The sequence below is a fragment of the Nomascus leucogenys genome, chromosome 14, assembly GCF_006542625.1.
Source record: "Nomascus leucogenys isolate Asia chromosome 14, Asia_NLE_v1, whole genome shotgun sequence".
NCBI lineage: Eukaryota > Metazoa > Chordata > Mammalia > Primates > Hylobatidae > Nomascus > Nomascus leucogenys.
Genome location: NC_044394.1, coordinates 75136730 through 75158021, shown reverse-complemented (window position 1 = coordinate 75158021; position 21292 = coordinate 75136730). Strand labels below are relative to the sequence as shown.

The 21292-nt window shown below is 46.3% G+C and overlaps 1 protein-coding gene across 1 annotated transcript in view; it reads left to right on the top strand.

Annotated features, from left to right (window-relative positions):
- The window catches only part of SH3RF3 (SH3 domain containing ring finger 3), a 370655-nt gene that overhangs the window by 48097 nt on the left and 301266 nt on the right, over positions 1 to 21292 (top strand). The window lies entirely within an intron of this gene.

The window sequence follows — 21292 nt, the reverse complement described above, 5'->3', positions numbered from 1 at the left end:
AAATAAAAAAATTAGCCAGGTGTGGTGGTGCATGCCTGTAGTCCCAGCAACCCAGAAGGCTGAGGCAGGAGAATCATGTGAACCTGGGAGTTTCAGATTTCAGTGAGCTGTGATGGTGCCACCGCACTCTAGCCTGGGTCACAGATCCAGACCCTGTCTCTAAAAAAGAAGGCATAGGGGCATGGAAACAGGAATGGAGGCTGTTCCACTGGCAGAAGTTAGGCTCAGCCATGAACCTTATCTGATAGGTGACATGGCATTGTTCAACAGTTTTCAGCCCATGGTGTGTATTTAGGGGAGAAAGATCACTAGCTGAAGGATAAGGATTCATTTGTCAGGGTGAGACTGGTGGAAAGGAAATCGATCACTTAGGAGATTTGGCATTTTAGGTGAGGTATGATGGCCTCAAGATAGCCCTGCACTGGGGTAAGCAGGCCTCTCCCCAGCTTTGTCAACCACTTGCTGTGTGACCTGGTGGAAGTTGTATTTAAATGTTCCAGAGTCTGAGACAATAAGCTCTGTTTACTGGGAAAGTCACTTGTGTGGTACTGAGATTAGCCATCTGCCTTTATCTTTTCTTTACAGACACACTTAGCCCACAGTCAGAATAAGGGGGAGTGTGTTTTCAGATGCAAAACCAGGGACGATGATAGCTCCTGTGCAGGATTGTGAAGGAGGAAGATTAAATGCCAAGCCTGGGGCTGGTGCAGAGAAGGAGCCCAATGCATGGTGATTTTCTTTTCTATCTACTAAGAAAGATACTTAGGGTGGTACAAGGGACTGTAACTAACCAGGCTCTGCCGTCGTAGCATGAATAAGTTGGACATGAAATAGTCTGGGGCAGAGATTTTTTAGACTTGGGGCCTGTGATCTGCCAGAGGGTTCGTGCATGGACTTGGCAGCTCCATGACTCCTTGGAACTGTATGTGAAGCTGCTATTTAACTTCTCTGGACCATCACCTGCTCCGGGAGGGGCACCATTCCTACAAAGTTAGTGTCAGTGGTCCAGAGAAAGAACAAGGCCACAGGGTGTTGAGGTGAGGGTGAGGGTGAGGGGAGAGATGATAGTGTCTAGACCACACTGACATCCTGCATGTGTAGTAATCTAAAAACTCTGAATAACTTAGGACAGGTAGACTCCCCAGGAAAATGCTAAGAACCCCTTTCAACTTGATCCTCTAGTAGATTTCAGATGTAAGAAATATTAAAGCCTATTAGACAAGGCAGTTGGCTTAATTTATTCTGGCCAACTGCCAGATGGCTTGTAGGTCAAGAGCAAGTAAAGTTGTTTGTTTAATTCACCTTTCTCCTTTGAGGTAGGATTTCTCTATTAAATTGGAAGTTTCTAGCAGGAGTCTCATTTGATTTGCCAACGTATCTCCCAGATCATCTAACATAATCGGAAAATTAGACCTAAACAAAAGGCCTAAGTCTTTTCTCCCAATTGTTCAAGTATGTTTCTTTGCTAAGGTATAAACAAACAAGTCTACCCTAAAACTAAAAATACTTTTTCTTTCTATATCCGTATCAATCTGTGCTGCTATACAACAAACCTACGCCTTCTTAGGGTAAGGAAAAAATATGAGGCACCAATGTACCAAGCAAAATATTTTCGTATGTATTTCATACATTGCAGAGTCATATTCTATAAATTTCGGAAACTTAGTTGTCATGTTTTTATCTACCTCTTTGCTTTCATTTTTAGAGCTCTTTTATGAATGTTCTCCATTGCAATTCATTGAGCCCCCATGAATAATACTGCTTTTGCTAGAAATGATATATACTCAGTGTGGTGGAGGAATATTGGTGGTATGCTTTAATTTCCTTTTTTTATTGTTTTGTGAGCTTTAGATGGTCTCCTGTAGCAGGTCCCTCAGCGATATTATACTTGGATAGTTTGTATTCTCTAACTGTATTTGTCAGAGATTATTCCCAACATTGCTATGTTTTATTTATGTCAACTCTTTAACCCAAAGCCTTTGGACTCAAATGCGGTATTTTTCAGAACCGAAAGAGTCTGTGGTGAGACAGCAAGGCAGGGCAGTTGGCTTATTTATGGATCATGCTCCTCTTCCTGTCCTCCCAGGAATTCACTTTGTTAAAGTTCTTGTGTTGTTCACTTAGATCTAATTAACATTTTTAATTGGTGTGTCGTGTAGTTCTGGAAACTGCTTATTAGATTTCATAGGTGTCTCTGGCAGCACAAAATGTTTAATGAGCAAAATAATTGTGTTACAGTGAAATGAATATGGACATATTCACTGAATTAATAAATGATGACTTCATGGAAACCTCCTGAGAAAGTAGTTATGGACCATCTTCCCTGTGTAAGATATTCAAATTAACTTTTTGTGTTTATGTGAAGGTTTTGGGGAAAATACTTTTTTTTTTTTTTAAAGTATAATAATTTGTGTGTGTGTGTGTGTGTGTGTGTGTATTTTTAAACCAGAATGAGAGTCTGTAAGTAAACTGAGATTCACGTTGTTTAATTGAGCCTCAGAAGAGTCTGTGAAATGTCATGGCAGCTGAAAGGAAGCGAGTAGGATGTACAATGTCCCTGACCAGAGAAATACGTATCTTGCAGCTGCGTGGAAATTGAGATAATCAAAATTAGGTTCTACTTCCTGTTCTGACATGTGATCCTTTTTATCCTCTGATTCTGGAGGTGATGGCCAAGGAGTAAGAGGATGATATAAAGAAAGGCAGTCTGTAGATTTTTGGAGCTGCTGACAGTGAGTCCAGACTCCTCCCATATTAGATGAAAAAGCAGAACGTGAGAGGACATGACTTGCCCAGAGTTGTGGCTCGGAGCTGGGGGGTAGCCCTGAGATCTCTTAACTGCTGGCCAGCCCAGTGTCCTTGTCTTAGTGTGTTTTCTGTTGCTATAACATAATACCAAAGAGTGGGTAACTTAGAAAGAAAATAAGTTTCATGAGCTCACAGTTCTGGAGACTGGGAAGTCCCAGAACATGGTACTGACATCTGATGAGATCCTTACTGCTGTGCTGTAATATGGTGGAGGGCATCACATGGTGAGAAGGCAAGAATGTGCTAGCTAAGGTCTCTCTTCCTGTTCTTCTAAAGCCACAAGTCCCATCACGGGGGCCCTACCCTGATGGCTTTATCTAATCCTAATTACCTCCAAAGACCCTACCTCCAGATGCCATCAACGTATGAATTTGGAGATTGTGTTTTCAACACATGAGATCTGGGGGACACATTCAAACCATAGCCCTCTTGGCTAAACCATGCCATCTCTTACCTCTCAAAGTGCTCCTTTTTGCAGGAAAATACAGGGGTCAAAAAAGTCACCGATGAAAGAACTAGGGCTCTTAAAAAAGACAGAGGCTGGATCATTTGGGCCTAAAGGTGTTTTTAAAAAGACTCTTTGGGTTGCAAGAATCAGACCCATTCAAATTACCTCAAGTGGTGGGATCTTATTGTAAGGTTTCCCCTCTGTGGGGACCCAGGCACAGCTGAACAACTGGGTCTCAGTGGGGTTAGGAACCACAGGAGAAGTCTTTTTTTTTCCTAGTCTGCCAGTCACACAGCTGGGCCCTGTTCTCTGTCTGCCTCCCTCTCTACCTGTGCTGCCACTGAACCACTGCCCTCCACTGGTGTTCCCCACCAGTCAGGGCTTCGGCCTCCTTCCTTTGCCCACAGTCTCTGCTTCTCTCTGACTCTCCTGCCTTTCCTGATTTGGCAGATGGTATTTATGACTTCTTCTCTGTTTCCTGATTCCATTTCCCAAAAGGGACCATCTCATTGGCTCAGGGAATTACTTCACAGCAGGTACACAGAGGCCATTAGCTAGCCAATGAACTGGCTCCTCAGGCATCATTCCCCTGGCCTAATGACATGGTTTGGCTCTGTATCCTCACCCACATTTCATCTTGAATTGTACTCTCATAATTCCCACGTGTTGTGGGAGGGACCCAGTGGGAGATAATTGAATCATGTGGGTGGTTTCTCCCATGCTGTTGTTGTGGTAGTAAATAAGTCTCACAAGATTTGATGATTTTATAAGGAGAAACCCTTTTTGCTTGGCTCTCTTTGCCTGCTGCCCTCCATGTAAGATGTGACTTGCTCCTCCTTGCCTTCCACCATGATTGTGAGGCTTCCCCAGCCATGTGGAACTGTAAGTCCATTAAACCTCTTTATTTTGTAAATTGCCCAGTCTGTGGTATGTCTTTATCAGCAGTGTGGAAACAGACTAATATACCCGATCAGCTAAGAGTGTGGGTACAGGGGCTTCAGGGGCTGAGTCCAGGGCAAGCTTATTTGGAAGGGACCACCCCATGTAGAGAGCTCTGCAGTGGGATTTGTCAGCAGATTTCTCCATGCGATATGTTTACCCTGAGGCAAGCTTCCTCAGATTGATAACATTCCAATCCTACTTACCAATTTTCTCTTTCTTGAAAAAGCCCTCTGATGGGCCAGCCTGCTGTGCACACACCGTACTCACAGACCCTCTGTCAGCATGAACATGTGGAGGTGGTGAGGAGAAGTGATGGTGTGGGCAGGTCCTTCCAGCTCGTCTGTGTTCAGTGTTGGACTTCTGTGTCAGAGTTTTTCAAATAAACTTGTTATTTGGGAATGATTTTAGATTTATGGAAAAGTTGAAAAAACAGAACAGAGGATTCCTGTATACCCCTTGCCCAGTCTCCACTAATGTTGATATCTTATGCTACCATGGTACATTTGTCAAAACTAAGTAATTAACATGCATACATTACTGTTCACTAAATTACAGATTTTACTAGGGTTTCAGCAGTCTTGCTACTCACGTCCTTTTTCTGTTCCAGGATCCAGTTGAGAATGGCATGTTGCATCTAGCTGTGTAAGGGTTTGTGTGAAGAAAGGATTCCACTGGTGTAACACACATACACACACACACACACACACTAACAACCACAGCAGAAAAGTCCCCAAAAGTTTCTTTATCCTTCAGTCCATACCACACTCCTACTTTCACCAGATTCCTCTTTATTAAAAGTTACATTTTTACCTTCTCCTCTGGCATAAGGACCTACAGTAGATGCCTGTTGCCGAACACACCAAATCCAAATTTCCCTCCCAGCCGCAGAGGGTTCCTATTCTCTGAGTCCACTCTCCTGCCTCCTCTTTCTTCTCCAGCCGTGGCAGTGGATGCTAGGTTCCATCTGTCTCCCTGCCTTTTTCTTGACATCTCTAAGCATACTTCATCCATGCCACATTCTAAGACCATTTTTCCATGACTTACACCTTTTTTTTTTTCCATCCTGGCAGGAATTAGGTTTATGTGTTAGTATATTCTCTGGTTTTCCTTTAAGGCTTTACTGTAGTTACATTGTCATGGCTGTAAGGGCCTTGAATGAGCAACCAAAGGCCAGTTTAGCGATGTTTGCTCATTGCTCAGGGAGGAGGAGCCTGATTTTGAACTTTAAAAAGATTATCTATGTGATAAACATATGTATGCTGTAAACCTGAATAATTTTTAAAAAGTAGGTAATTGCTTCACCTGTTGAAGCATGAAGTGGTTTGTCTTAGTTTTCTGCTGCTAGAAAAGAATACCACAAACTGGGTAACTTATAAACAATAGAAGTGTATTTGACTTATGATTTTGAAGGCAGGGAAGTCCGAGAGCATGGCACTGGCATTTGGTGAGAGTCATCCCATGGCAGAAGGCATCACATGGTGAGATGGTATGTGTGCATGTGAGAGAATGGGGCTGAAATCCCTGCTTTTATAACTAGCTCACTCCCACGACAATGGCATTAACCCACTTAGGAAGGTGAAGCCCTCATGGCCTAATCATCTCTTAAAGATCCAAACCCTCTGCATTAGGGATCAAATTTCCAACACATAAACTTTGAGGGACACACTCAAACTATACTGTCCCAGAAAGATGTCTGCATAGTATAATCTCACATAGTCAGGTGTTTTTCTTCCTGGATGTGCTTGGGACACAGAAAGCACATGGAACGTGCACAAGAGATATTTTGCATTAATTGCAAGAATGAATCGATGTTGCATAAATTGGTGACTAAAGGAATGAATGAGTGGGTAAGTAATGGCTCCAGTTACATTGTAATGCTTTGAGGCTAGGCTGTTATTTCCTGGATATCAACTACTGCAGTGGTTTACATATAAAGTAATTCTCAATTTAAATGATTTCTTATTTTTAATTTTAAAATTAAAGTGTCAGGCCAACTTGGATGTTTGAATTTCTAGGAAATAAAATGCTCAACTGCCTGTTTCTAATATATAGTTTATTTCCATATGCATATTACCATATAAAATTATACTGTTTTTCACTCTCATATTTCATAAAATAATTTAAACATTTCCCATGAATCTTTGACATTGGTGTCTTCATCATCACAGGACCCCATTTTGGGTCTCCTAACAGGTTTCAGATCTCATCATCCTTCCACATGACTGTTGTGAGATATATTTTCTAGTTGTTTTTATCCCAAGCCACAATGACTAATTTATTCAGCACTAAAAATTAACTTTTTAAAAGTAATTTTTAGAACATTGTGTACAAAACTGTCCAGCACTGTCCAAAACTGACCCAGAATTGTGGGTCATTCCTTTTGGGTCATTTACTGAATCTGTGTTAACTTGCCTTCTTGTATACTGATTCTCAAAAAGCACATCCTGAGATGACTATCAGTTGAGTTAGTTTCAGGCTTGTGTATTTTGTCCATATACTACTTTGGTGTTCTTAATAAAGTAACTGGTAAGTGCTTTGCAAGGTGAGAGTCTACACAGGGAACCAAAGAGACGGTGACCTCTCCCTTGCTGCCGGGTGATTTTGGAAACAAAGCTCTACGTTGTACTTAGATGCATATGGTAGTTCAACTCCCACACAGTAAAGATCTGGAAATTGAAGCCTGGAGAGGGAGAGGTTTCAGTGGCCTTTTGAAGGCTGTGTCTTTTGTGTATAAACCAGGACTAGAACATTTGAGTCTTACCCCAGCTCTTCACAATTCAGCCTTAACTTTTATTTTTGAAATAAAAAAATGAGAAATTAAATTCCTTTATCCTGCCTGTCCACTCACTCTTTGATTCTGAAAATGTACAGTTCATCCCTGAAAACAAAAACAAAACTGATGAGTCTCTCAGCACTTTCCTACATGGAGCATTTGATCCTCCCAGCAGCTCGGTCAGGTCAGGAATTATTAATACTCTTTACATATGAGGAGGTAAGGCCAAGGGCGTTAAGTTACCTGTCCAGGGGCTCCTGCCAGGCCACTGTGTTGTCCCTGGGCCATTCTCTCTAGGGCACTGTCCCAAGGAAAGTGGGCTCTAGAATCCCAGAGACCTGTGCCCCCACACCTACCAGTTGCAGGTGAGTGCCCCAGCTCCTCAGAGTCTCAGTTGTTCTCTTCCGTAGAATGGAGCCCTGTGGTCCTTAGTGGGGTTGAGTGACACGTTGTGTGTTGAGTGCTGGGTGCTGTCCAGGGTATCACGATCTCTCTGTGAATGTGGGGTGTTGAGCCCATGTGGTGGTTCCATGTGCTTTGCAGTCTGCTGCATGTGCTTCAAGGCACTGCCCCAGTTGCCTTGGCTGGCCCTGTGATGCTTGGGTAAATCCATATCTCCTTCCACGTGGTCTGAATTTCTACACTCTCCCTTGGGAGTTCTGGGAGCTTCTTGGATAGGTGACTGGTCAAAGCAGTGTTCAACTCTGTTCCTTCTCCCTTACTTCAAATGATCAAGTTCATATCCTTGTTCATAAAAATAAGACATTTATTGCACAAAGGCCAGGAGTTTCCTAGGAGGATGAAATGCAGAAAGGCAGTTTTTCAGGTGATGAAAGCAGATATATCAGATGTGGTCTTTGCTACTGTTGTGGTGGGGCCCTGGGAGAGCTCTGGTCACCTGTCTGTCCCAGTCATGGGTCTGCTCAGAGTCCTGTGAGGATAGAGCTGGGCTGGGAGGCTGAGCTGTTGCTCAGCTTTGAGCCCCTCTGATCCAGGTTGTTGGCTTCCCCCATCCAGTGCTGGGGTGCTCCTGTGCCTCCATGGGCTTCCCAGAGAGAGTAAGCTGGTCCCACCAGAGGCCCCACCCCAACACTGGGCTGCCTGCTTCCCCCTGCCACCGGGAAGCAGCCTCTCCAAGTGCCTCCTGTGAATGTGCAGCCTCCTATTCTGCCAGAACTTTCTGGTTGGGTTTGCAGAGTTCAGGGAGTTGTGCCACATTCAAGAAAGTATTTGCCAAGCCCAATGAGGCATTTACATGGTTGTCCAGAAAACTGAGCAAAGACAGTTTGTCATTGAAGCTGGTCCCTCAGCGAAAAAGACCTCATCAAACAACCAAGAATGTAAGAAAATATATACATTTTCCATTTATTTCCACCTGAAAAATATGAAAAGAATTGTAGGTGTCTGTGAATATACCCATATTGTAGCACCACCCACCTGATTAAAATATGGAACCTGCTTATCTGTTTGTGTATTTCGATTCCCTTTGTTGGGGCTGTTACACCATGGAGATAGTAAAATGTGATTAGAGTGGAATATATTCATTCGTAGACAGTTTGGATTGCATCTGAGATATTTTCCTGATTGTTAGAATTTCTCTCCCATTGGGATTTAAAGGGTGGTTATTTTTCTGTATATTGATCAAGTGGAAGAATAATTTGACAGGGACATGTTATCAGGTAAGGCATCTTTCCTAATCGATGTGAATAAAATCCCATGTAAGAGGAGCTCAGTGTGTTTGCCTATTTTTTTAAACAATAAAAGATTGGATTGTTAGAGCATCAGAGGAGAGTGAAGACAGCTGTGCTTTTTATTGCAGGGAACCTAAAGAAAAATTCTTACTTTAAATCCTTGATCCGAAGAGGCAAATTAATTTAACAAAATAAACTCAGGACATCACATTTACTTGAGTCACAGAGCATGTTGAAAGGTGCAGACATCACAGGGCATCAAAGGATTTCACAGAATGCTGGGGGTGGAGTCTCTGTGTCTTTGGCCAGGCGTTGGTCTTCCTGCCCCTGGGGATGGCAGAGAAGCTGGAGCCAAGACCCTGGACAGGACAGCCCTCAGACACTCCTGGTTCACCTTAGTTCACTAGGCACATGGCTCTTGGTGGAAAAGACAATTTCTGGAAAGGAAGTGGGAGATTTTAAACAGATGAAACTCATCCAGGATTTTATATTGTGATTTCAAACTAACTTGGCACACTAATATTTCAGTTATTAATCTTCTGTAGCACGGTAGGAGAAGTGAGGTGAAAGTGTCTTGTAATTAGGGGCATTCTTGTGCCTGTCAGAGGGGCCAAGTCGGGGGGTGTGGGTACATCCTCCCCCGGCTCCTGGGACAGCTGGCCCTGTGCCCCATGCCCCATGCTTGGCCAGCACAGGCCTGGCCTTGGCTGTCACGAGCACATTTCATACCATTCTCTGGGCCATTTTTATTCCCCTAGTCACTGGGATCCTGTTTTGTATTTAACCCAGTGTCTTCACTTGTACTGTGCATTCCCAGGGTGATTTTAACTTCAGGAGAGGGCAGGCCCTGTCTCTGTGTCCTTGAAATGCTACTTTTAATAATTTTCCCAGTATTTGAAAATGTCATTACTGAGATTTCTGTTTTTGCCTCACTGAAAAGAAGATGAAGAGAACTGGAGTGCTTCCCATGTACAAGATGCTTTCCTTCGCATTTGCCCAGATGAATTCATATACTCCTGATTGCAGCCCTAGTGGCAGGTACTGCCATTATCCCCATCCTGCAGATGAGAATGCTGAGGCACGGAGAAGTTGAGTATCTTACGTGAGGTCACATAGCATTAAGAGGCGGAGCCTGGATATGAACCTGGGGAGTGAGGCTTTAGAGTGCAAACACTTAAGCACCATGCTGGACCACCCGTGGGAGTTCAAGGTGTGTGTAAAATAAAAGCATGTAGGGCCAGTTACCCAGACCTTGATTTAGAAAGTCAATTCTGTTTTTGACATTTCCAGTAACCAGTAAAGCAAACAAATATCCTCCTGCCCCCAGTTTATTAAAAAACAGCTCCTATTGGAATGGGGTTTTGGGTTGGGATGGAGCACGCTAGGAAGACCCTGCGGGAAATGCATCTTAATAGCTTTTCTCAAAGGAGCCACACCCACAGCTTTGAGGTGACCATTTTTCTTGGGGTACTCTGAGGACTGGGCAGCATGTGGGAATGCAGAGGCTCCAGTGAATATTGCTGCCTTAGGTTCCACCTACAACCCCAGCACCGGTCTCACCTCCCCAGCTATGGGGTGAGAGTTCAGTTTCATTTTCAGCAAATGTGTGATTCTGCAGGTCCATATATTCACCCAGTTTATGGCAAAAAAGCATGCTAGAACTAATTGGAAGGGTAGAAGCCACAATGCTGCCCCCCCAACCTGTGCCCCTAGGAAGTTTGCTCCTCTCCCAGAGGCGGAGCTGGGCCCAGCCCTGGCACCCCACCCCATAAGTGCTGGTCCCATCTGTCATCAATCATTTAAGCATATTTCTCCAGCATCATGGCCACACTCTGCTGGCTCCAGAGCCACAAGGTGAGGGACACAGGACTCTGTCCCCACAGTGCTGACTACTTATTTGTCATTACAAGAAATTATTCCCAAAGGCATCAGTTTATTTGTTATCTTAGATTGAGTTTTAAAATCTACTTGAAATTCCTATAATTGCACAATTTAAAAAACTCTTTGATCTGATGTGACCTGTTTAGTCTTTCTGTTTGGTCTGAATTAGGAAAGCTCTTTTCTCCAGAGTGCAAAAGACAACCAAAGACTTTTTTTTTTTTTTTTTAAGGCATTGTTTAGAAAAAGCTAAGATGGTGCTTAAGGCCACATACAGGTAAATACGGTCATGTACTGCCTGAAGATGTTGCTATCGTTGACAATTGCATATACTGTGTGATAAGATTATATCTTTACTGTACCTTCCTTGTGTTTAGATACAAACATTTACCATTCCAGCTCCTAAGGTGTTCAGTACAGTCCGTGCTGCACAGCTTTGCAGGCTAGGAGCATAGGCTGTGCCACATAGCCTAGGTACGTCTTAGGCTGTGCCAGCTGGAGTTGCGTATGTACACTCTGATGTCCACACAATGATGTCACCCAAGGACTCATTTTTCAGAATGTACTCCCCTTGTTAAGTGGTACATGACTGTGTATATATGTCTGCATGTCCACACACAGGCACACAAGTGGGCTTGCTTCAGACCTCCCTCTGACAGCATCCTCTGCCATTGTGACCAGGACCCCATTCTCAGCTCATCAGCATGGACTGGGTGCTCTCTTCCTGCCGCCCTCACCGTGGGTGTTAAGCTTGCCTGTGTTGTGCCTGTCAGGACTCTCAGGACCCCCTCAGAGCAGCCCGTCTTTAGAGGGAGGTAGGGATTGTAAGGAAGGGGTGCACAGCGGGGGTTGCCTTTGCTCCATCTCACCTGCTTGGGTGGAGTCTGCACCGGCTTGCAGGCCACCCTGTGAGCGCAGTGAGTGGTCCCCAACTGCAGATGTAGCACACGTAGCTGCAGCTTTGCTGTGTAGCAGGGGTGCCTGTGAACACTCCACCGCCACCCCAGCAGACAACTGTGCCGGTCTTTCTGTGGGATCTGGGACACAGGAAATGGAAGCTGTCTGGGCTGGAGCCTGGTCTCTTAGTCGTGTCTTCCTCACAGTGATCACCATCTCCAGGGTTCCATGGGAGGCTGCTGCTCAGTGGGTGCTGGGACCCCGTGGGCCCAGCCATCCACACAGCAGGCATGGATGAAGCATGCACATTGTTTCCCCTGGGGTTTGTGTTGTCCCTGGGTTTGGCTCTTGGTCTGGATGAAAGAGATCACATGCAGAGAAGCGGCATCCCCCGTCATTGTGACTGCATCCCTATGGAGGGGCAGGGGTCCCGTCCCCTCTCTGGCAGCAGTTTGCCTATAGTGAGGGTGCAGTCATCCACCCGGGCTGCGTGCTGAGGCCTGGAATGCAAAGCGCTTGGGTTTGCTCCTGACGTTGCAAGACCCCCTCCCACCACGTGGCGCTTGCCGTCAGTGTGCGCTTTGAGACTCTGAGAAACACCATCGCAGAAGCCAGGCATTACAGTTTCGTTATTTATTGACATCCATGAACAGATTAAAAACTGTTCCTGCTTTCTAGGGTGCTTCTCTCTGTGCAGTTGCCAGAGGGAACGTGTTCGCTTTGCCGGGCATTGTGTAGCAGCTGGCATTTAGTCTCACACCTTTTCCTTTGTTTAATTAAAAAAAAAGCCTGAAGATGTTTGTGAAGTGCTCTTTTCATCTTGTGAAATGGAAGCTGCTTCTGAGGGAAGCAGGCAGCCTCTGTCTTCACCAGCCCCTTCCACCCTCCCATAGGAGTCCCTCCAGTGGAAACTTGCTCACTCCCCCTGAAGCCACTCTCTGAGAGAGATGCCTCCACTGCCCTGCTAGCAGAGGCTTCCCCAGGCTGTGACCTCGCTGACAGTGTTGTGTTTCTTCGGGAATGGAAAACGCTGCTTCTGATACCCCTGAGATAGAGGAGGCTCTGGTGTGTTAAGAAGGAGGTGGCATGAGGTCTGGCCAAGCTTGATCTGGAGTTACCCGGCCTTGGCATTCTGATTGTCAGGCTCTACCTGACACCCCCAACATCTACCAGGCAGACAGGGAGGGGCACTTACGTGTTCAGTCCTTTGACTTTTTTTTTTTTTTTTTGAGACGGAGTCTCTGTCACCCAGGCTGGAGTACAATGGTGCTATCTTGGCTCACTGCGACCTCTGCCTCCCCGGTTCAAGCAATTCTTCTGCGTCAACCTCCTGGGTAGCTGGGACTACAGGCATACACCACCACACCCAGCTAATTTTTGTAATGTTAGTAGAGACGGGGTTTCACCATATTGGAAAGGCTGGTCTGGAACTCCTGACCTCGTGTTCTGCCTGCCTTCGCCTCCCAAAGTGAGTCCATATTCTCTGCTTTAAAAATTTACCCCCTATCAATTTAATGTATTGTGTAATAATCAAAGTTGAATGTAAAAGCCCAGTAAAAATAGCTTTTAGGTTTGCATCAGTATCTGCACTGTCTGGAGCTTTAAGCAGATCTTTTACAAATTCCCCAACAGTGAGACCCACTTCTCAACACTGGTCAGAGTTCTCAAGCCGACAGTGGCCAGAGATCATGGTCTTAGGCACATCCAGTGGTTGGCATAAGGTTGGAGCGATCATACTTTCTGCACTTGATTGCATAATGGATGCCTCCATGAGGTTGGATGCAAACTCTGTTTGTGTGGAATGTTCCCCTGCTGTTTCTCTAACAGATCTGTTTGTGGTTTATCATGGAAGAAGTCTACAGAACTATAAAGGAAAGGAAACTTCCAGGTGCTCTTTGATGTTGTAATTGTCGTTGCTTTAAACTTTTCCTGTGATGATGTGGGATGATTCTGTGTAGGTGAATTTTAATAAACATTGTGATAAGAATCTTTCCCTCTATTACAATCACCTTAACATACTTTTTTTTTTTTTTTTTTTGAGATGGATTCTCGCTCTTGTTGCCCAGGCTGGAGTACAGTGGCATGATCTTGGCCCACTGCAACCTCCACTGCGTGGGTTCAAGCGATTCTCCTGCCTCAGCCTCCTGAGTAGCTGGGATTACAGGCACCCGCCACGACACCCAGCTAAGTTTTGTGCTTGTAGTAGAGATGGGGTTTCGCCATGTTGGCCAGGCTGGTCTTGAACTCCTGACCTCAGGTGAGCCACCCGCCTCGGCCTCCCAAAGTGCTGGGATTATAGGTGTGAGCCACCGTGCCCGGTCGACATCCTATCTTTATCGATTGTTTCTGATGGGTTGTAATCTTCCAAAATGTTGATTGTGTTTCCTGTGGAATTGTATAACACCTGAGTGAACAGATTGTTAATGAAGATGGGTAAATTACCAAGCTCCCATTGCACCTAATTATGTTGCAGTGACTTGGTGAAAATCTTTCTTATTGTTTCATTTCTACAGTCTATGTGCATTTAAAATCACCTGCTAATTTTCTTAAAAAAAATTTGCTAGTTGTTGGGTGTCTCCCTTCTTTTTCCAGTCACATGACTCACATCCATAGAATGGGATCACCCATAGGTGTTGCATAGACCCAGGCTCAAATTAATCATTTCTGGGGAGTGTTCAATTCAGAAAACATCTGGTTAAGCACTTACTGTATGTAAAGCACTATGCTCTACCTAATCAGAAAATATGAAGAGTATTGTGATACTTTGCCCACTAGATGCCAATATTTTTATGGGGGAAATAATTCTAATTCATTTTAAGAGTTGTGTCAGGCGAGGAGTTAGCACATTCTTTCTGTAAAGGGCCAGAGAGTAAGTATTTCAGGCTTCTTGGGCCACATAGAGTCTAGCCTCTTCTGCTGTATTCAGAAAGTAGCTGTAGACCACATATAAGTGAATGGAGAGAGATCCAGAGGGAGAGATTGCCAATGAGAGTAGAGGGTCCCCACGTGCTATCAACCGGGTAGGAGGAAGGATGCAGTGATGCCACTGGGATGGGTGACACGTAGGACATGTGCTTAAAAAAGTGGACGGGAAGGTTGTTTCTGACACCAAGAGGAAAGGGAGTTGTTGCAAATGGAAAGGAAATGTGCAATGCCCTGGAGAATCATTAAGGGCTCCGTGAGGACACTGGAGGGGCCTTGCAGTCCCAGCGGAGGTGCTGGTCAGCTTACTCTCTTGCATACCTACTATGAATACTATTTAGAAGAAAGTGGGGTGAGTTCTAAATCAATGTGTTTGGGTGTGGCCAGGCTGTATTGTTGAGTGATTCATCTTCCATCCTCATTCTCACAGCCTGGGAGAGGGGTAGGGTACCCCTCCTGAGGGTCTGCTCAGGCTTGACGCTGCCTCCCACATTATGTGACTTGAGGGGCAGGCATTTCCAACCCTTTCACATGAAGAAAGTGGAATTGTGGCAAGGGCAGTCACAATAATTGGAGCCACTTGCCCATGGCATTGTAGCTGGGTGGTGTGACAGTGAGGACCAGCGCGTTTCTCCTGGAGGTGCTGATGCGAGGGGAAGCCCTGAGCCAGGCTCCAGCAGTCACAGGGATCACAGTCACAGTCACCTGTTGGGCAGAGTCCCCAGGTTGGGACTGAGGATTCCTCTTCTCTGTGGTTATAAAAACAATAACCCTTTAAGGTCACTGAGACCAGCGTTTTTGAAACCTTTACTATTGTTATTTTCAACAGAAGACCCTTCTGCTTAACAAAAACAGTTGAAAGTGGTGCTTCTTGGATTGATAAAAAGGGTCTCACACTCCAGCCCCTATAAACCCTCCCCCTCCACCTCAACCCCCGCAGTCATTTTGGCGAACACAATTTGAAAACATTGAATTTGTCTACCTGCACCTTCACTTTGCAAACCAAGCGACAGAAGTCAACTTTGGTTAATTTCTTCACGGTACCCAATATTGGTTCTTTGAGAGCAGCTCGACATACGGCACTAACTCGTCCACTCCGCAGTCTACTGAACCTCTTTATGATTCTGTCTGTATCTAAACAAGGAGCCTGTCCTTGGCACTGCATCTCATGGGATGTTTGGAGAAATCATGGCTTATTGGAAAGTGATTTGAGATGCTTGGATACAAAAAGCAGAAAATGAGTTTTTAAAAATCTCTTCTTTTGAGCAGGCATCATTCTCAAAATTTAGAGTATTTATAGCATATGTTACTTGTAGGAGACATTAACTTCCCAATTATTAAAAGGAAATGCACTTTTATTATTAGAAACTTAATTTGTATTAGCCTGGTATACGTTTGTGTTGGATCAGAGTAAGCCTTTCATATAGAGATTTGGTAATTTCTATGCCTGTGCCACTGTGGTCCTCGTGTGGAATTTCTGTCTTGAAACGGCATGGAATAGTCTGTGAGATGAAGAGAGAAGCTGGAAGTAAATGTACAGAAGGTAATGCAAATAGGTCTTCCAACTGCAGAGGAAGACTCTTATAGAGGACTGCATTTTTCAAGGACTTAAATTTTAAAATCTGGAAACTTATTTCAGTCCCTGGGGCCTCCAGTGCAGCCACCCATGGAGGTCACAGCAGTGACAGACGAGTTCAGACTTTGACAAATGTGAATGGTCATTGGGATGGCTTTGATTCACCATACATTTCTCCAGCACCTGTTTCTGTGCTCTAATTTTATGAGTTTTCAATTTACGACATTCCAGTGAGATGCCAGTTACTACCATTGTAGCTGTGGTTAAATTAAGGGCGTTTTGCAAAAAGAAGAGGTATTGTGATGAACCTCCTGTGACTTGGAAACCTGCAGGTTGGAAAAGTTATAATACAGATCCATCAACAGATGTCAGCGTGCAAAGAAATTACTTAGTGTGGTTCAAAGGTGAGTAAATAGAAGTTACATTTTAAGAGAACTGGAATCAGGGAAAACAGTCTGCCCTTCCTGGAAAGATCAGCTGAGTGAGTGAGAGAGAAATAGGTTCCTGTCATTTAGCCACCATTTACATTTTTTTCTTTTAAGGCTTTATTGAGACAGAATTCACATACCATGAATTCATCCATTCAAAGTGTACAATTCAGTGGTTTTAGTATATTCAACAGATAATGTGTAGCCATCACCACAGTCAATCATAGAACATTTTTATCACCTCTAAAGAAACTGTTCTTCTTACTGTCACCCCAGCTCTGGACAACTCTGTGGGTCTCCCTATTCTGAACTTTTAATATGAATGGAATCATACAGTTTGCGGCCTTTTTATATCTGGCTTCTTTCACACCCCATGATGTTTCTGAAGCTCACCCATGTGGTATGTGCCATTCATTTTTTTAATGCTGCATAATATTCTGTTGTATGGATGCACCACATTTCTTTCTCCATTCGTCAGCTGATGGACATTTGAGTTGTTTCTACCTCTACATTTAATGATGGTCTAGAAAGATCATTATGTAGTATACATTCTGACCCCAAATCATCATTTTTCTCACAATTAAAGGGAGGGCAATTAAAGGGAAAAGAACATTTGTGCAGTGCTTGGTGCCTTAGAAAGGGTGTTTTCTCCCCAGCACCTGATTTAAGTCCTCATCTATCCCTGGGGATGGGTTTTCTGATAATCTCCGTTTACAGGGTTTGGCAGGCTGCGAGCCTTGCCCGAGGTCTCCTGGCAGGGAAAAAGTGAGGTCAGTTGGAGTCCAGCTGCCATGCTCCTTCTGGGGCACCAGAGTGAGCGACTGACTGCTGAAAATAAACTTTTGAAAGTTTTAGAACAGTCTGTTCTGCCTGTGTGTGTGCACAGTGTGCCAAATCTCCAGGTCAGGATATTCTGATAAAAACTCCCCAAGACGCTGGATGCATGGGCAGTTGCTGTTGATGGAGTCTGCCTCACATGTGTCCAAGCCCTTCCCAGCACTGGTGGGAATCCCTGAAACAGGCACAGGCACTTCCCCTGCAGACCACGTTTCAGGAACTTAGCATCCGTCAGCCTCATAACACAGGTGGATTCATAACACAGATGCCAGTCTTGTGTTTCTCACCTGCAGGAGACTTTCGGAAGCTTGGGCTGTGGTGTCCCCAGCTGTGCCCTGTTTCCCTGATCTGTGTGTCTCTGCTGCCACCCCTGCTTCCCAGTGGGCTGGGCCTCAACCCCTGCCTCCACAGTCTTTAGCCGTGCTCTCAGCTGGCTGATGGCAGCTGTGTTGGGGTTCTGTAGAATGGAGAAGTCCTCTGACTGGTGAGTGGTGCGTATCTGAGGAGGAGGGGCATTTGCTCCAGCAGCACTGAAGGGCGAGGAGCACCCCCACTTTCAGGGCCGGGCAAGTGGGCTGGGTAGGGAGGGCAGGCACACTTGCACACACAGGCACTTTGTATCTTCTGCATATACAGGAAGAGACGGGCTTGGTGATCACCAGAACTTAGGTTTCATCAGGGCAGGTGCTGAGCTTCATTCCCTCTACCCTAAACACTGCCCTGCAGGCCGGGGATGCTTCCAATCCTGAATGCTCAAGCTCTGTCCAGAATGTGGTTGTCAGGGCAACCAAAATTCACAGGACACAAAGATTCAGAGGCTTACAGTGCTTGACATGCCATATAGAGAACCCTTAGCTTGCTACAAACTCAATTTTTAAGAATGCTACTTGGAAAAGAAAAAAGAAAAAGAAAAAATCCAAGGAAGGGAGAAAGTAAAGGAGCTGGGGAGGGAACCCCAACTCCAGGATCCTTTGTTGTGGATTTTGAGAACACACAGCTTTTTAGAAGTGGGGGAAATGAAAATGGAAAGGGAAGATGGTTTTTAAAAGCAATCCTAATACAATACCTTGGTTCTTTGACTGAAAAGAAGAGCATTTTGCAAATATATTTGTAGCTGGCAGATGGATAAAAACTAATAGAAAAAAAAGGACAATTTGGTTCTCTTTGAAGTAATAAGCTCATTGGAGACAGGGCTAGGAGAGTGATAGGACTAGGACTAGGACTGCCCACACTAGGACTGTAGTCCATGGCAACAAGGAGGTAACAGGAGGGTCCTGTAGCTGGGGTCATGTGGCAGGCAGTTCCTGGGAGGAAGGAGGGGTGACAGCCAGGACAAGGGGCAAGCGAGGAGCTGCTGCCAAGCTTCCCTGCCCTCTGGGACCAGACAGGCCCTGGCCTGCGGACACCAGTGTCTGCCACTCATGCCTGAGTGTCAACTGTCGAGTGTCCCCACCCCTTCTTGGCCTTGCCACATAAAGAGCTGTGGGCTTTATTTTGGAAACCCGCGTTCTTTAGAGGCCTGCTTAATTAAGTTTCCCATTTGCACCTAACCCTGGCATGCCTGATGGGCTTCCCTCGCTGGAGCTATTTTTGCATCGTTTTCTGGAAGGATGCCTCTTTCCCCGCAGGCAGCCTCTGACCGTGTGCCAGAGAGCTCCGCGTTTGCATCTTATTTTTCTGAGCACTTGCTATTTTTATTTTTTTGGTACTCATTTGACCTGGACTTCTGATAAGGCGTTTAAAAATAGCCTTTGGACTTCCTGTGGGTAATTGGGCTTCTCAAAATCTCCCCTCTGCTTTTAAATACCTGCTGATTTGTGTCGCCTGATCCCAGCATGGAGTCTGGCTATGCCTTTGGAAGGTCTCTCGAATTTCCCTTCCACCTCTCCGGGTTGCATTGTCTCATTACTGAGTGCCTTGCCCTGCAGCGAGAAGGGCCAGGTACCTTGCAGGCCTTCTGGAGACACCACCAGAAACTCCCATTTGCAGTAGCAAATCTGTACGCACACCTGTTTTTCCAAAGTGGGAATCCAGGTGTTGTTGGAGGGCCCCAGAGGGAACGCAGACCACCTGGCCCTAAGCCTCCTCTAATGGGATGAGGGACAGAGGCCGGCAGGCACACGTCCCACTCAGGGTCACATGGCTGGTTGGCCATGGCAGAGCTGCAGCCTGGAGGCCTTGTCCACCCTTGAGGCCATGTCGGGGGTGTTTGGGACGGCAGAGACTGTCCACCCTCCTGCACCCACTGCTCTCCTGGGCCCCTGGGCTGCTCCAGGCCAACAGCCCTGGATCGGTGCAGCTCCCCTGGCCCCAAGGCCTGGCATTGGGCTGTGGCTTGCAGGCCTGGCTCGGTCCTGCCACTGATCCTTCTATCATTTAATCCCGTGGCAGGCAGCCTTCTGCTGTGGCATGGCTCCCACAGCCCTTCCTCCATCCTGGGCAGCCCTGCAAGGGAGAAGGACACAGGTGACTCCCTTCCAAGTCTGTTTGTAGAGTGTCTGGGACCAGCTACTTAGCACCTGTGCTGAGAGGTCCGCGGGTTTGTCCTCCTGCAAGAGTGGCCCCACATCATGTGGCTGGATGTGGAGTTGGCCTTGAAACTCTGAGTGCTGCTGCGCTGTGGTTGCAGCTGTACCTGGCCTGGCTGGCTGAGGTCTGGTTGCAGTGAGGGGCTGGCCCTGTGAATCCTGAGCTGGTGTGTGCCTCCTCTGGGAGGAGGGAGCTGCACCACATGCCCTGTGGCCTTCCGGGCCTACTTGTGGCCAAATGAGATCAGGCGCCAATAGTGTACAGTCTGACTGCTGACTCTTTGGGGCACAACTCACAGGGATATCCTGCTGAGAGGCAGAGGTGGGCCTAGATGGACTTCCTTTGAGGACCCCAGCACATCATAGAGGCTGGCACTACTTGCTGAGCAGTGCGAAGGCTCCCCCTACACAGTGCTCCCCTGTGCTGGGCATTGGAAACAGGTGCTTAGTTTCATTTTCCTTAGCCCTCACCATAGCCCTGTGAGTGGGTGCCACTGTTTTCCCTTTTCTGCAGATGAGTACACTGAGGCACAGAGAGGTGGAAGAACTGGCCCAAGGCCACACAGCTAGTAGAGGCAGAGGTTGGGTTTGAACCTATGCAGATGGCTCCTGAGCTCCTGCTGCAGCCCTGCGACCCAGGAAGGTGGTAGTCTTGTTGCCCTTCCTGCCAACCCACTGCAGAATCTCAGGGACCAGGTCGGGGGGCTGCCAGGGTAATTTGTTGGTCGTTAGGGATGCCGGGATGCACTTGGCCTCATTCTGGGAGAGCTGCTGTTCTGCCTGACATAGGAGGGGTTAAGAAGGAAAGGGAAGGGCCAGACCCGCTTGGACTTCAGTCTTTCCTCTGCCACTTGCAAGCTGTTTTTCCTTGGGCCGGTGGCTTGATTTCTCTCATCTTGTTTCTTCATCAGTAAATGGGGATGAGGCTCTCCCCAACCCCAGCAAATGAGACCCTATTTGTGAAGGCTACTCAGGAGTTGGAGGCCCATGTTCCCACAGGCACCCTTGATGCAGGTGGCTGGGGAGGGGTGGGAGGCCCTTTTAGGGGGACCTGTGCTTAGGGTTTAATGCTCTGCAGTTGCTGCCTTGTGATTCTTGGATATTTACCTTTGCATTTGTGTTTTGTGAGGTGTGTTGGGACAGTAAGCCTGCCAGGGACCAGTAGGGCCGAGTGTGTGCCCTGCTGGAGTAGAAGGGTGGCCCTGGCCCCTATGAGGCTGTGCGGTGGCCCTGCCTGAGGAAGCCTGGCATGAAATAGCAAATTAAAAAATGCTATGGTGGGTTGGGGAGGAACACCAGGAGAAAGGAAAAAGCCTTACTCTTGCTTTTTGCACAGAAGACTCTGCACTTGCCTTTTGCATCAAATCCCACAGAGTATTTAGCCGGCCCCGTGGGCAGCCTTGGTTATTTGGCATCTGGGTGAGGCCCAGGAGGTCAGAGGGGTTGAGGTTTCTCACGGAGTTGGACCTGTAGTTAAGTAAGGGGCAGGTTTCCAGCAGAGTTGTGGCTAAGCCTAGTCCCCATGCAGCGTGTCAGTTGGGGGTGCTCGGGAGTGTGGAGCCTG